Raw genomic sequence first — 17281 nt, 5'->3', positions numbered from 1 at the left:
AGAGTTGGCAATGGAGTGGACTTTAGAGCAAGCCAAAGTTATAAATGGCTGTGGCTATAGGAAAGAAACAATCATTTGTAAGCAGTCTATAGAGTGCAAAATAGATGCAGAGGGCAAAACAAATACTCTAGAAGCAGGGGCAAATGCAGAATATTCTCCCAGTAAATCTTCATACTGCTTCTAATGTTTAATCCCAAGAAGTGCCTACTATATCTTTCAGTAATTCCCATTTTACTTGATATGATTTCAGTAGCTATTCTCAGCCACCCCTAGCCCGCCCTTACAGGAGAGTCTATGCTAAGCAGGGCTGCACGGCCCTGTGAGAGCAATACAGGACTGACCCCACTATTGAGCTCAAAGTAGACTTCACTGAAGAATACAGACTTCAAGCTTATCTACACTGAAACAGCTGACCGACCACCAAACAAAACACACCTCTTACTTTCGTTTGCATTGTTTCCCCACCGTGTAAATGCTGAGCTACCTTGCCCTTCAGCCGTTTTCAGTGGTTAGAGGACTATCTTATTTTCTCGGTTTTAGTTGCGGTTTGGACAGGAAATATTTACCCCAAATACTTGCGCACGGAACACTTGATCTTTCCGCGGAGGTGTTTGGAGGCGGGGCCTTTGGATGTGCTTGGATGGTGAGGGCTCTAACCACATGCACACCGGTCCATGGATGGTTTCATAGCTGCATGGGACATTCGGAGGTGGCGGCGCCTACCCAGGGGGAGCATGAGTCTCCCTCTGAAGAGCATGCTGTGTCTCTAGTCCACTCCCCCTGGCTCTCTGTCTCTTTTTCTGGCTGCCATGGAGTAAGACGCTCTGTTTGACTGAATCCTTCCGCCATGAAGTCGCACCGCCCCACGGGCCCAAGTGACTAAGACCTCTGAAAACGTAAGGACGATAGATCTTTCCTTCTTTACATTACCTTTCTTGAATGTTTTGTCACAGCAATGGAAAGCTGACTGCCACAGGTTTCTATGTTACGTCAGGCAGAGAGCTGCAGTTAAAACTTACAAACTCGTGCTGTTAAAAAAAAATCTATGGACTTATTTGGATTTTCATGCCTTCTTGGCTGGTCCTTTTGCCCTCCTTTTATGCCTCTCGGATGTAGAACCATGTTAGGACCACAGCAGCACTAAATGAGAATCACAACACTGGGTCTTAACTCCAGCTTGGCTGGTCCCGTTGTAGCCTCCCAGAATCTTGCTTCATCTCTTCAGTCTGTAGAGACAGCGTTGAAGGTCTTAGGCCTTCCTTCATCTCAAAAATATCATTACGGGAACTAATGAGATCATATTCATAAGAGGATTTGATTTCTTCGTCGTGGCAAAACATCAAAGAATGAAAATCCACCCAGCGATTGTTGCCATAATAATCATAGTAAACAATAGGACATCTAAAGAGAGAAGCAATTCCCCACTCTTTCTGTAATTGTGAGAGGCAAGAAGACAGTGAGGACATGGGAGTCAGCCTGGGTGTGAGTGGCGGGGCACCTGAGTGTCCTTTGAAGGTAGGTGGTGTCAGGGGCATCCTGGAGATTCCTCCTCTACTCTGTGGCCACACAGCCCCGTCACTGCCCTCCCGAGAAGTCGCCACAGAGAACAGCTCTGTCCTCAGGAATGCTTGCTTTCTTGTGTGTGTCTGGGGAGGGATGGGGTAGATGGTGACATTTGGTATCATGGCAGTACAGATCAGTGTGAACAATCGCGTGCTGTGCCTGGATCCTAGAGCAGAAGACAGAGGCTGTTGTCAGCACCAGGCCAGTATTAAATTTGAAATCGGCAGTGGAAGAAGGGCTGCATTTTTGCAGGTTCTGGATGGGCTGTGCTCATGTGAAGAAAGCATTCTGACTTACTGTGGCAGAGGTCTCAGGCCCTGCCGCATGAGTGCTAATGTTCTCCTTGAAAAGAAAAGCTGGGGCCGGAGGCAACCAACTATCATAAAAGTAATTAATTGTTCTACTTTTTAACGGCCTGGCAAGACTGCCTTTTTAAAAAAATGAATCACACAAACAGGACCATGATGCCAGACAGATTGTCCATTGGGACTTGAAAGACTAGTCCCTGCCATAAATCATGATAATGAGTTCATTTTTAAATTGGTTTATGAGGTTGAGAAGTGTGGTGTCACATTATTTTTTTCTTAAATCTCTCACTGCCTCGCATGCTTTTCAGAATTCAGAGGCTAACATTTCCTTTCAGAAACCCCTTCCAACTTGAGTGGCTGCTGTTTTACCAATCAGGTCTTTTTCCAAAGATGGTTTTAGCACATGATTTTCATGACTCAGCTTAAACCGAACAAGACCCCATTGTTGGCTTTGTTTGCACACCAGCATTATTGACAAGCTCTGCCTAACTCTTGGGAAAAGGTCTGTTGTCTGACCAAGCTACTATGGAAACCTGATCCAGGCCGCTGAGAAGCCTAGTGCCTGCCCTCTTGAATTTGTGAAGAATTTCGAGGCCAGTCAAACTCAGCTCAGAAAATATTCATCAGGGCAGAGGGCACAGCTTGTTCACACCATCTCACTTTTCATCTCAAATCAGCTGTGCAAACAGACTCACTGGCCTCGGGTGAAGCTGGCACTGCCCATGGGATATTGTAGACCACGGAGGTTTCATTTATTTTATTTCTACATTATTCTGACTAGACAGGGACAGGACATGGAAAAACAAGAGCTTGGCTTCTTTTTTAAATTTTTTAAAAGGAATTCTCCCCCTTGAAAACTGATTGATAAAAATACTGTAGCTAACTGTTCCACACCAGTAAATAGATCCTGCAGGTTTGAAAGAGGCTGGAAATCCAGTCTTTTTTCACTCTCCCATGAGACACCCCTCCCTTCTTTAGAAACCAACCTGAGGGGAGTATTTGTGGAAGATGAAGGCAGACTCTGTGCTTGGGAACCTCGTCTGCCATCTCTAGAGAGAAGTACAAAGAATGTTCTGCTCTTTGCCTCATGAAGGCCTCACTCCACTAGATTTTCTTAGGCATTTTCTTGCTCACTGTTGCCTGAACCTTTAAAGGATAGAGCATGCTTTGCTGCTCTCTGTATGTGTAAATCTCATCTCAGTAAAATAAGTATCACAAAATGTACCATGCATTCATCTTCACTGATGATGTCTTTCCTCCACTCCTTTGCTCTAGTTATGGAGTTATATAGTCATTAATGTTGATACAAAAAAGAAGAAGAAGAAGAAGAAGAAGAAGAAGAAGAAGAAGAAGAAGAAGAAGAAGAAGAAGAAGAAAGAGGGGTTTAACATTCTAGTATCATTTTGTCTTCCTCCAGTGGACAGAAGCTGGCCATTCCAAGACCAAGAGACAAATGAAGTTGGGTGGTTTAGACTTTCCCTGATTATTTTCTAGGGAAAGTGCACTTCTTCCCTTAATGCTGGATTTCATTATAGAGTCAAGAAAAAGGCACAGGGCTTCGGGGAGGTGATAAGATTCCCAAAGACCCAATGAGAGGCAGATTCTGGGGCTGGGGGAAGGTTACTGCATCATTTCATCTGCTCTAACAATAGACTCTAGAAGGATGAGGATGAAGCAGAGAGACCAGAGGGAAGTGACGTATTGTCCCAGGGTACAGAAGTCAGGGCCTCAGAGTGGGAGAGAAAGTGATGGGGAGAGTTCTGATAAAGGTGAAGCCAAAACACCTCCTTGACGGGTGGTGAGTGAGTGACGGAGTGAGTGAGTGAGTGCCTCTAGTTCCAGAAGTACTGTGCTAAACTTGAGCCTGAGAGAAAAATCTCATTGTCCAGTGACACAACCTACAAGCAGCAGGCTGCTCCATCCTGGTTGGCTCAACTTGGTCTGGACCCATGCTGGACTTCTGCCTGGGTCCGGCCTGCATCAGTCCTGAGCTGCAGGGACCATCTATTCCAGACTGATGTCTTTGGGGCTGTGTTCAAAAACAGCCAAACAGCCCCTGGATCCAACCCTGATTGGCAGTGTGTGGACCAGGGAAGTCCTAGCTACCCAGTGGCATTAAGGACGACACAAAGACATCATGTCATCTCAGGAGGACATTCAGTTAATACTGGAGACCAAGGTTTATTTGAGCATCCTCTTAAATAGCTTTCCAAAAGCAGGAGTACTGGCAGAAGACATCTGTTATCATGTATATAGGGCTGACTAGGAAACAGTCCCTTTATCCTAGAGATGGTCCTAGAACACATGTACAAAAAGGCTTCAGACATTCCATAACAGCAGTCTCATCAGTCCCCAGGCATGTCCCACTAGCCCTCATGATGGGTGAGGGGCCTAGGTCTATTGTTACACAAACTAGAAGTCATTCTCCACTGTGGCCAGGCCATCTGGAGGTAACCAGCCAACATCTGAAAGACAACAGGAGATCCGAGCTCCTGGAATTGAGCTGAGGCCTATATCTAAAATATCATATTTGGTGCTGAACAACTTCTGTCTTGTCCTCCCCATTTCTCTTGCTGACTACATTGTCCCAGACACCAGGGTGGTGCAGCAAATTTACCCAAGTTTCTCTTTACAACGTATCCATCCTGAAAGGAGACATACAGCAAATCCCAGGTGTTGTTGAACTGGGTGCGGAGCCTCAGATATTGGGACTCAGACTTTGGTTTATTCAGCCATGCTGGGATCTCTGTCTGGTGCCCCACAAAGGACTCAGTCCTGCCAACAATAGACTCCCAGATAAAAATTATCTTAGCTCCATTTTACAGATGAGGACACCAGGGCTCATGAAACTGTTGGAGACTACATATGAGTCAGGGATGGGTCAGGCCCATTCCTCTCTCTAAAATTGTTCTGTAAGAGTCCAGGGAATAACTGTTTAAGTTTCTGAGGGTCCTTGCAGACTTCATCACAATTAGTCTATGACTTCAATGAAACAGTCATTGCAAATACACAAGCAGACCAGCACAGCATTGCTCCAATATGGCTTTATCTGTGGACATTGAAATTTGAATTTCATGTAATTTTTCTTTTTGAGTCAGGGTTTCTCTGTGTTGCTCTGGCTGTCCTGGAACTACCTCTGTAGATCAGGCTGGCCTCAAACTCAGAGATCCACACGGTTCTGCTTTCCAACTGCTGGGATTAAAGGCGTGCACTAGCACCACCAGGCTCATGTAATTTCCATGTCATGAAATATTATTCTTTTGGTTTCTCTCCAACAATTTAAAAGTATAATCACCATTCTTAACTCAGACATTATTTAAAAAGCATGGACGGTGTACTCCTGTTTTTAGAATGATCTAAGAGTTTTCTGAAACAGTGTGTCAATAAGAGTGTGGTTCTCAGACTGTGGGATTTGGAGAAGAGGAAACAGAGGCCCACCGTGACCACTGGGTTGCCATGTTGGGCTTCCTTTTGGCTCTTTCTTCTCCTCTCACTGCTGCCTGGTGTCTGCAGAGTGCTGAGGGTAACCACATCCCAGGACCTTTCCAGGGTCCATTCTGACCTTCAGTGTGCTCATTTCAGGCCTCTTAGTAAAAAAAAAAAAGTCTCCATACCAGGTAGGAAACAAAGCCTGGGCTCAGAAGAACAAAAGAGGACATGGGTGGGGCTTGGGGCTCAGAGGAACAAAAGAGAACATGGGCTGGGGCAGTTCTGCGTCTTTCAGAAGCCATAGCTTCAGCATGAACAAAGTAATGTGTCTAGCCAATCTGCCTTGACTGTAGACATCTCAGCATCTTCCTCTTGCCAAGCTCACAAAGTCCTTTTCACTGAGAGAACTTACATGGCCTGTCAACACGTATTTTTCTAGACAGTTTATCATGAGTGCTCCTCTGCCAGTTGTGTTTCAGAACCTGCAACGCCTGCTGGATTAGAATGTACCCATGATGGTGAGGGTGAAGGGTGATCATGGTACTTCTGATTCCGAGCTAATTGCAAATCCTAAAACCACTGTGGATAACATGATTTTTTTCTTTCATCCTCTTGTGTATCATACATGAAGTGTTTAGTTGGTTTTTGCTTTTGGTCAAACCAACTGATTAAAATCATCAAATGAAGTGGCATAGCAAACCTCCTCTTGCTGGTGCAGCATCACTCAGAAGGTAAGTGAGCATCATTGGAGAATGAAGAAGATAATGTTTGGGAGATCCATGGTCTGATCCTTCTAGAAGTTGAGCTGCAAGTCAAGAGGCTTCTGGGGTGCACTCAGTATTATGTCTGCTTGCCATCCTAGGTTAGTACCCCAGAGAAGGCACCAGTTCACTGATGGAGAAGATAAAGTGTTAGGAGCTTATGATCCTGAGGATTCCCCGGTAAGTATGGTGGGATTTTGGTCAGCTGAAGGGGCAATGAAGCAGTGAACTCTGAGCTGGCACTGCTCTGTGACTTAGTGCACACCGGGGACAAGAGGAAACAAGGGCTCAAAGGAGAAGACAAAGCAATTCTGGAGTGCTGAGGCCGAGGTCCAGGTCTTCCCTGAAATGCCACTGGAGTTCTGGGAGCCCCCTCCAGTCTCGACTCCAGGAGGCTCTGCTACCAACATTCCAGTGCTCAATTTTTGTAGGAGCCTTTCTGTGAAGTCCTTTTATTTGAGCTCGCCTGCACTAGCATTCCTGCTAACCAGGGAACCACAACTAACACAAACATCAAATCACCTGTTCATTCACTCTAGAGACTCTGGTTTCTAACTGCTGGGAGCTGGTCATTGCTCCCACGCAGTTTCATCTGGAGAAGGGACCAAAGATGCTAAGCAGGAGAATCTATAAGCTCTTGGATGCTCGAGAATTTGGGGAAGGGTGAAGAAAATAGAATTTACCACTGTCAAGACTCTCCAGAGGATTTCACAGGAATGAGAGTCAATCTCATGTATACACGGGAGAAATATAAAAAGCACAGGGTTCAGAAAAGTAGCAGAACACTAGAGGGCCCGGACATGTTTTAAATTCTCATATAGGACAGGGCTGCATACATTCAGGGTTTCCACTGGACCATGCTTCATGGGTCTGAGTCAGCCAGGGAAGCTGTGTGGTGGACCTCAGGTGGTACCAGTAGGCCATGTAGCAGAGGCTGTAAGATCTTTCAGACTTTTATTCATTCAACAACATTTTTGGCCCCTACTGTGTGCCAAATAACTGGGAAGGTCCTGGAATGAGGAATGAGGACACGGATCTTCTCTCTTCAAAGACCCTAAATGTCACTCCAACATTCTTACACTGAAATAGTCTTCAGTGTGGGCTTTCTGTATTTAGGGAGTGAAACAAATGTGTTAGGAGAAATGAGGTTATTAAGTGATTTGCTTCTTTCCTGGGGCCAGTATATCACACAAGGAAGACACATAATGGCAAGGTTAAAATGGAACATCTTGGATGTTCCATTTTAACCTCTGCCTCTGCCTCTGTGGGGCAGTTCCCCCAAGTTGTCTGGAAGTGCATCTCTCTCTCCCGTGCCTGGAGGAGATCCAGATGAGGAATTTCCATAGCTTGTTTGGCAATGTTTTGTTCAATTCCAACACACTGAACTTCTGCAGCTCTACTTGAACATATAAAGGCTTTCCCTTTACCACCCACAATTGTATGCTACTACCAAAAATGTCACAGGTGACCCAATTCCTTCATTCAAATGTTATTTTTAGTAGATGTCAGGAAAGGAGGAGTATCATTCCGAAGCTGAGAACCAATCCCCTGTGTGAGCTTTTTTTCATCTGCACCACCCATGGAGGAAACGAGTGACACTTGGCCAGTCTCACACAAGAAGATGATGTCTGCCTGGGACCCAAAATAGTCAGGCTTCAGCCAAAGGATGTCTGTAGCTTTTCTCTCCCAAAGAAATCAAAACTGTCCCCAAATTAAGTTCTACAGTGCATAATAACTCTGCTAAGTAATGGACCCAAATGCAATTTATCATTTCCCGAGAGACAGAAATAACACTAATAACTATAATTTAGAGACAACTGCTCCTCAGATTTGCAATCAGTCAACAGACTGTGTTTGTTTCTGTGACTTCTGTGAAGTCTTAGCACTGACCTGTGATCCCTTACAGAAAACGCATGAAAATGAAATGTTACCAAATCTCACATTGTGTTCTTGTGATAGGCAGATTGTGATTGCCCTTGCCTCTGTCAGTCTGTTACTGGTTACTCTGTGAATGTGCATACAGATGTGTTTTTGTGTGTGTGCATGCAGACATGTATTTGTGTGTGTGTGTGTGTGTGAGAGAGAGACAGAGAGACAGAGACAGAGACAGAGACACAGACAGACAGGGATTTGGAGAACATAAGTTCTAACTGTCTCCTACTAGTGAATTTCCATTTATCTATTCTTTTGTTCGTACAAGTCGGGAAAGGCAAAAAGAAAGTTATCTCAATTTTCAGAAGCCCCTAATCTTGCTATCTTTTTGCCAGAGTTCTAAAGAACTCTTGAAGGTAACAAGGGAGCCGTGATTAAGGCTACTACTGATTTCTTTGGCTAGAATGGAGACTAATTTTAGGAGAATGAGCACAGGCTCATTCCTGTGTGTGCACTTGAAGTCAAACAGTGAAACCGGCCTCTGACAATTTCGTTGCTATAGCAGGATACTGGAGACTGGGTAAGTTATAGGATAAGGTTTGATTATTAGTTCTGAAGGCTGGGAAATTGAGTGCCTCATCCAGGAAGTGCCTTATGCAGTATCATGACACAGCAGGAGATGCAGTAGACAGAGAGAAGCCTCTGTGTAGATAGAGGGGAAGGCCCCAAGGTTCACTTCATAGCAAACCCTTCCAGGGGCCACCAATCCAGGATTAGGAGGTGAGAACTCACTCCCTCTAAAAAGGCCTTAGAGGCCCCATATTCCAATACCACTACAAGCATCAGTTTCAGTGAACCTTGACATGAATAAACAGTATCCTAGACACAGAAATAAGCAGCAATAAATGGTAGCTATTGTTACCAGCATGATTTGCTTCTGTGGATAATTGTAGTGCTCATCAAATGGCTGGAAACATTAAATGACGATCCAGGAAGTAAGTGTTAATGAAAATAACCCAGGGTCTAAATCATTCTAAAAGTGCCACCAGTGTTGGCTATGATAATACTGATAATGATGAAAGTGGCCAGAGAGACAAAGTAACTATCCCCAATTCACCAGGTGGACATGGGGTTTGTATTACAGTGAGCTAAGATCTGGTCATGAAGATGATCCCTGTGGAATCCTAATTTCTTTCACTTGACATCAGAAAACAACTTCCTCATATTTGAAAGCTTGTTTTGCCTTACCTTGAAGAATATGTGTTTTTGTGGAACCACATTTCCAATAGAAGTCTGTTTCTTGGTTGGGGGTATGGCTCAGTGATAGAGTGCTTTTCTTACGTATACAAAGCCCTGGGTTCAATCCCCAGCCCTGCAAAAACAGAAGACAAGTCTGTTTCCTGTACTCTCTTTATATCATGAATTCACCTTTGTTTTCCATTCTGAATAACTTGATTGGTCATGCTTCGTAGAGAAAAAGAGTTTACATATCTTGAAAGAACTGAGTACCACAGCAGTAGAGAGGATGCTGAGTACCACAGCAGTAGAGAGGATGCTGAGTACCAGACAGTAGGAAGGTACTGAGTACCACAGCAGTAGTGAGGATGCTGAGGACCACAGCAGTATTGAGGATGCTGAGTATCAGACAGTAGGAAGGTACTGAGTACCACAGCAGTAGGGAGGGTTCTGAGTACCACAGCAGTAGGGAGGATTCTGAGTACCACAGCAGTAGGGAGGATGCTGAGTATCACAGCAGTAGGGAGGATGCTGAGTACCACGGCAATAGTGAGGATTCTGAGTACCACAGCAATAATGAGGATGATGAGTACCACAGCAGTAGGGAGGATGATGAGTACCACAGCAGTAGTGAGGGTGATGAGTACCATAACAGTAGGGAGGATGCTGAGTACCACGGCAATAGTGAGGATTCTGAGTACCACAGCAATAATGAGGATGATGAGTACCACAGCAGTAGGGAGGGTTCTGAGTACCACGGCAGTAGTGAGGATGCTGAGTACCACAGCAGTAGTGAGGGTGATGAGTACCATAACAGTAGGGAGGATGATGAGTACCACGGCAGTAGTGAGGATGCTGAGTACCACAGCAGTAGGGAGGATGCTGAGTACCACGGCAGTAGTGAGGATGCTGAGTACCACAGCAGTAGTGAGGATGCTGAGTACCACAGCAGTAGGGAGGGTGATGAGTACCATAACAGTAGGGAGGATGATGAGTATCACAGCAATAGGAAGGTACTGAGTACCAGACACTAGGAGGGTACTGAGTACCCCAGCAGTAGAGAACATGCTGAGTACCATAGTTGAAGGTATAAAGCCAAGCTGAGTCCATGTTCAAAACTACAGAGTCCCACACCTCCCAGAACTCTAGGGCCTTTCCAAAACAACTAAAGTCTCAGGCTTTAAATCCACCAGATGTAAATCTGGGAATGTTAGGCCAACTCTTACATCTCCTGTCTAGATACAGTCTGCGGAAAATCCTTTGGAGACTTTGGAGAAAAGCCTGAAGTACTTTCAAAGAGCATTGACCCCGAGCTGTCACTCGGTGATCAGGTTTCCTATGAGTTCAAATCTAGATGAATTCGTTTTTTCAAGTTTAAATAAGAGAATGATAAAGCACGCCTGTCATCCTAGTCAGTTGTAGAGAAAGGCTATTGTTGTAGTCATGCTTCCTCGTCCCCGTGGTTTGAGATCGCTGAAGATGGGAAAATACATCCCAGAGTGACCTGAAGATTTCTCTCTGTGACAAAACTCATTCGGATTCTATCCAAATTCCTTATCATATTTACTTGTGCTAATTAATTGTTGCTCTGGATTCAAGATAACAAATATTTTTTTCAAAAGTGATTATACCTATAGCACCTGGGATTCACAGAGGACAATAACAGATCTCACAGTTGATGAGGCCTGCCATACAAGCCTCTGAGAAATCAGAGGAATCATTAAGCATATTTTTCATTTGGGGGGCATTCCTCAGCCAAACCTTCCTTTCATCTTTCACAACAGTCAAAGTTACACAAGGCATCACAAAGAACGGGAGAGGATAATGAGACCGGTTGAAGCAAAGCCAAGTCTGGGGCATTATGCAAAGATGTTTCTAACCATGATGGGATGTTAGTGGAGATGAAACCCGTCCCTCACATCTCACTAGCTGAACTTTCCCAGGATTGGGGTGGAGGGAGGAGGGGGCAAATCCAGCACTTGGTTTCAGCTTCAAGAGAAAAAGGTCATGGGTCACCCAGCACCCATGAGTGTGGTCCTTGCTCATTCTCTACTTCCCACACGATCCTCTGCTCTCACGAAGAAAAGCAGCAAAAGCCTTCCCTTCAGACCTGTGCATAGATAGTGGCATCTGTAAAATATGGGGAGACGGGGATTTCACACCTCTGCCATCTAAACAACTTAAAGCAGAATGCAAAATACCACCAAACTTAAATATTTGTTCTCCTGCCTCCTGAAATGTTGACAGAACCCAGCTTCCCCTTTTTCCTTCCTTCTTGGAGATCAGTTCTTTTCCTTGTTTTTTAATGTGGAGCTGTTCGGTTTGGTCTCTGTTCTGCCCTGTCCTGCCAGGTGCTACATGTTGCCTCTGTGAATGAACACCATGCCATTTCATTTTCTCCAACAAAATATTCGCCAAGCACCTACTGTGTGCTCAACCCTGAGCTGGACACTGGGGGTCGAAGGAGAGTAACAGGGAATAAGCCCCTGTCTTCGTGGGAATGAGCTGCTGATTCAAAAGGCAATTCTAGTAGCAGCATTAGAGAAATTCTTTCTGATTAGTTTCTAAATTCAGCACGGCACCCAATATTCTGACATCAGTGTGATTTCTGAAATGCATTCATTCGATGGACTGGGGCAGTTGGCTATTTGTGTTGTAGGCTAGTTTCTGTACTGCAAAATCAACAGAGAGAATCCGATCTACAACACATGAGTAATGAGGCTTAACCAGCGTAGATGGTTCTGAACTCTCCCTGGATAGTTGAACAGAGGCTTCACTGACCTCAGAGTACTTACGAAGGAGGAGGAGAAAGGCCCTTGTCATCACAGCCCAGCTTCCTTTGTGGAGAGGGCGTAAGCAGGGTAGCCGCCATGCTTCTGGGAGTATGGGTCAAAATCAACAGTGCATTGTGGAGGCATGAAAACAGCATTCTCTAAACATGTTTATGCCTTAACTTAGAAATCCCCAAGACACACAAGAGTGGAACGAATGTGTGGCCAGGAATTTGAATTCGCCCAAAAGGCTCCCTTTCTCTCCTCTTCCACGTGCCATGCAGGTGCAAGTGACAGGCATTCAGTTGGGGACAGCCAGAAACATGCAAAGTAAGAGTCTCGGCCAGGAGACTCTGGTACTTGGGACTGGGAAAGAAGGGCAGCAGTCAATGGGCAGATTGTGCTGAGTTCTTATCGGGCTTTCCACGCTAAATAGTGCAGGGCTTGTCCAATATGCAGATGCGGAAGGAGCAGATTCTTGTTTTCTACTAATGGCCTCCCAACTACTGTCAAGTGAGATGCACTAGCAGCCAGCAGACAGTGGGGGATTTATTTGGAGCCAGGAGAGTGGAATAGCTTGTTCCAGCACAGGCATCATGCGGCCAGCCTCAGCCAGACCTCCAACATAACCCCAGCTGCCTCACAACACCGAGATAGCTGGCGTCTTTGTCTGGCAGGACAGGAATGCTTCCCAAGGGTACCTGTGCACGTGCCCCACCCACAGGAGCGGGAACAAGCCATGCAGCTCTCCTCCAGCCTCACATTTGGCGGGGTACTCACTTCAGCTGCGGAATTAGGTCTCCCTATCCAATTTTGGGTTAGAATATTAATATAACCTATATGTGTTGTTTTAAAATATGAAAGTGCTTAAATTAATCTCCTATGTGTTCCAAATGCAAGTCTTTAAGGAAAACGTCATACTCCTGGAAAATGACCTTGTGTATCCCTTGGCTATGTCTACCTGACACATGGCTACACACTCCCGGAGGAGCAGCGGGTGTGATCTGGTTTGTAAAACAGCATAAAGCGAGCAAGTCCCAGCACCAGCAGAACGGTTGTCTTGCCTGTGCTGGGGTAGGGGTACAATCACTTGGGTGGTCATTTTGTACTGCCACCCCCCCATCCTTCCTTTCCTCCTTAGCTGTCATTTGGGTGTCAGTACCTGCCAATTCCCAGTCATCGGGGCACTATGAGCAGCCATAAAGCCACCTCCCAAATGAACTGAAAAGGGCCACATTGTTGAAACCCACTTGCCTGTGTCTTTTCATGGGCAGAAACCAGGCCAGTTTCCTTCTGCCCCAGATGGGACCATAGCACATGTTCTGACATAGAGACGAACAAAGAGGTCACCAACCTCTTCCTTTTTCCTTTTGCAGTGGGAATAATAGGTATTACAAAAACGTGTAACTCCTCCCTGTCCTAAAATAGTGTAGGAACCGAGAAGAAAGAACCGACACTTGAATCCCTTCTCAGTTTCATAAAATGACCCCATTGGGTTGGGACAGCCACCTGAGGGCTTTGTGAGCTGCTTGTTACATCCAAAAGCCATGTCTTTGAGGCAGAGCCCATGATGAGACAAGAAGCCAGGTGAAAATCCATCTTGTTTCCTACTTGACCTAGACTAAGATGTTTGCCTGAATGACCTAGAAAGGCAAAGGAAGAAAGGTCACAAGTCCAAGGCCAGACCCATCTACACAGCAAATCACAGGCCAGCCAGGGCTAAGCGGCGAACAAAACAGGGCTGGAGGGATAGCTCAGCCGTTAAAGGCTAGGCTCACAACCAAAAAAATATAAGAGAAGAAAACAAAACAAAACACCCCAAACCCCGAACCAGTAAGAGGAGGTTATATCTCTGCGATCCCAGTACTTGGGAGGCTTGAGACAGGACCTTCGATTTTAAGCTCAGCCTAGACTACACGGTGAGCTCAGGCCAGCCTTGGTTATGCCAGTAAAAAGAAGAAAAAGTTTACACCCTGTGACCTTGTGTTTGGAGTTGCCACGGGGACGCTGTATCATCAGGAACTTGTGGTAGAAAGAGGTTAGGGCAGGCTGCTGGGAAGGAGCAGGCCACTGCTCTCCGTGGTAAACAGTTTCTACTTCCTAAAGGTGACTGGACTCATGCCTACTTCCTTTTCTGTTTTTCGTTTGGGGAAGAATGGGGTGGGGGATTTAACGGGGAAAAGAACAGCCAAGTATCAAACCTGAGATTCCATTCACCTAACTTAACACCAGTCAGAAAAACTCCGTACTGAAAGCCCGGGTCTGCAGCTTAAGAGCATAGAGGCACTGTTCTGAGCATGCGTGTAAATAGGATGCCAGCTCAGCAGCCCGGAGAGCAGAAAGTAGTCTCTGTGTCTTCAAAGCCACTGACTGGCTGGACCAAGGAAAGAGCCTGGACATTTTTATTCCTGTGCCTCCCACTTATAAGTTCCTAATGGGGCATGGGCAGGATCACTAATGGAAGTCGGCCTGTGACTCCCAAGTCCTGCTGTCTCCCCCGGGCCATGCTCTCTCTCATGTTTGTCCTGCTCTGTCCCATGCCCAACCCTACCCTAGGCAGTTGGAGGCTCCTGCAGGTTCCAGCACCACATGGCTTCCAAAGTAATGCTTTCACGAACAGGCTTGCATTGGCCTGCCATTGATTCACTCTGAGTTTGTCTTCTTGAGGCAGCGAGCAAGAAATCACCAAGGATAGACCCTAGGAGGGAGTGCTGCTGGTGATAGGGCCATTTCGTGCCCCCACATCCCTCGCCTTCTCTGTCCTAGAGGTCTGCCCTCACTGGCAGCCTCATGCTTGCTGACGGGGAGCCAGCTTGCCTCCCTGACCCGGGGGAAGCCAGTTTGATTGCTCTGCGGATTCTTGCCTGGGATGAGGGAAAAGGATGCTGGTGCCTCTTCTGTGGATACCTGCGTATCCTGGAGACCAGAGGGTCTGTGTAAAGGGAAACTGCTAGAAGGAAAGGCAGGCTTGTTTGAATCTTGAATCTTCTGTCTGGGATCTGGGTACCATGTGACGTATTAAAAAATAATGTGGGGATTACTGCCATCCCTTCCCTGTTTGCTCTTCTGAGTCATACTCTCATGTAAGCATCAGAATAGATGACCTTTCTCTTCCATTTCACCCGAGGAGGCCTAACACCTAGTGGAAAATTTTGAGAAAGTTATCATAAACCAACACAAGGTCATGAGGATTTCCTGAAAGGCTTTTTTTTCTCTGGAAAAAGAACTTGAGGGTCGAAGCCTGGAGTTGTAGAAAAATGCACTGGATGGCTGAGAGTCCCATGCCCTACTCACCTGTGATGGCTGAGAGGCCAGAGCAAGCTCACCTCCCCAGCCACACTCTCAGAATTTCCTTGAGGCTTTTCTGGCTTCTACTGAAAGAGAACTCATTTTTCTTAAGGATATTTGGGCAAGAAAGTTGTAGCCCAGCCTCTGGGCTCTTTCCCTAGCTGTACAGGTACTGTTGAGAGAAGATATGCTCCATTTTCTTGCCTCCTGGGGAGGCAACCGTGCTCGCCTGCAGGTGTCTATGAAGATATTTGGAAGATTACACAGCTGGTATTTGGGGCAGAGCTAAATGCCTTTAAAGAAATGTGCAGTTAATTTCTAATCTGGAAGTATCTGTTGCGACTCCCTTCCCCATGGTTACCCCCACAATGCTGTGTTCTAGGATGTGTTATGAAATGGCACTGGGAAAATGTCTTATTATCTAGTTATTTTTCAACAGCTTGATTGTGGCGAAACAACCTAACTGTAGAGTATGAAGGAGTGTGCTGTACCTAAAACCAACAATGATTTGTTTTTCCTGCTGAGCCAGTGGAGAGTGGAAACCTGTACTGAAGAGGAGACTTAAGTAAGATGCATACTAAAGCACTTGCTTGGTTGTTTCCCAGTTCCTGAACAGGCTGAGGAAAAGTCATTACCTTGGCTTTGGCCAGCAGATACCACAACGATTCAAGCCACATTTTACACAAACAAGTCCATATTATCTGAATGATTCTGGTATGCCTTCTGGCAGATGCAAATTTCATTTCCCTGCAAGATGCCTCTGACCTGTTGGTATGGCAGTGACTAGGTCATGGCAGTGACTAGGGTTGATGGGGGAAGTCCTTTTGTGTATATGCTTTTCTTACTGATTAATGAATAAAACACTGATTGGCTGATTGGCCAGGTAGGAAGTGACATAGCTGGGCAGTAACAGAATATAAGCAAAAACAAACAGGAAATTCTTCTTCTCTCCTCTCTTCCCTTCCCTTCCCTTCCCTTCCCTTCCCTTCTCCTCTCCTCCCCTCCCCTCCCCTCCCCTCTCCTCTCCTCTCCTCTCCTCTCTTCAGAGATGCTGAGCAGATGCAATGTAGACCCCAATGGAGTAAGAGGCCCAGACCTTTCTCTGGTAAGAGAAAACCACATGGTAATACTTAGATTATTAGAAATGGGTTAATTTAGACAGAGCTAGCCAATAAGAAACCATAGCCAACAGCAACAGCTTTCATAATTAATGTAGCGTCTGTGTGTTTCTTTGGGGAAGAGAAGGGTGCTGGGACCCAGCCAGACCAAGAAAACCTCATGTTACATAAAAGTGATTAGGTCATGATAGTGACTAGGGTCATGAAAGTGACTAGAATCATGGTAGTCACTGGGTCGTGGTAGCAACTAGAATCATGGCAGTGACTAGGGTCTTGGCAGTGACTGACTAGGTCATGGCAGTGACTAGGGTCTCTTCTTAGAACGCATTTCTCACCACTCTGAAGTAGATTCATTTTCAGTTCTCAGAAAACCAGAGCTTTTAAGTTGACAGGATTTTCTTTTCTTATTTTTTATAATGATTATATATTATACATAATGTATACCACATATATGTCCTGCAAGTATGTCTGTGTGCCACAGGTGTACAGAGCCTGAGGAAGCCAGTCCACTAGAACCGGAGTTACAGACAACGGCCAGTCACCATGTCAGTGCTGGGAATTGAACCTGGGTCCTCTGGAAGAACAGCCAGTGCTTTTAACTGCTGAGCCATCTCCCTTTCCCTCCACTCTCTCTTTAAAACCTTTTATTTAGCTTGTTAAAGTGTCAGAAATAAAGTCTTCCCATTTATTGAGACTACCAGGTCACACTGCCTGCTTTAGATTAACCCAGAGCTATTTAAAGTTGTGAAGAGGCTGCCAGCCCCACGTTTGCCTGATGTCGTCTTCCTCCTTCTCCTGTCCTTTTTGCTCTTCACACCCTCCTCTGCTTTCTTCCAGAGTCCCAGTCGTTCATCTCACCCCCAGCATCTCTCTCCCACTCCCTTATTTCAAGGGAGTGCTCTGTGTTCTCAGCGTCTTTCAGAAGCATGGTTTGA

At 45.7% G+C, this 17281-nt stretch overlaps 1 long non-coding RNA gene across 1 annotated transcript; it reads left to right on the top strand.

The window, feature by feature from the left end:
- The first annotated feature begins 952 nt into the window (after positions 1-952).
- LOC121139385 lies at positions 953-17040 on the top strand. The gene is made up of 4 exons (XR_005876344.1): positions 953-1515; positions 6163-6241; positions 16275-16333; positions 16828-17040. It is a non-coding gene; the product is annotated as an uncharacterized LOC121139385 (long non-coding RNA).
- The last annotated feature ends 241 nt before the right edge of the window (positions 17041-17281 follow it).

The sequence above is a fragment of the Mesocricetus auratus genome, unplaced genomic scaffold (genome assembly GCF_017639785.1).
Source record: "Mesocricetus auratus isolate SY011 unplaced genomic scaffold, BCM_Maur_2.0 Super-Scaffold_15014, whole genome shotgun sequence".
NCBI classification, from domain to species: domain Eukaryota; kingdom Metazoa; phylum Chordata; class Mammalia; order Rodentia; family Cricetidae; genus Mesocricetus; species Mesocricetus auratus.
This window is presented reverse-complemented; position numbering and strand designations above follow the sequence as displayed.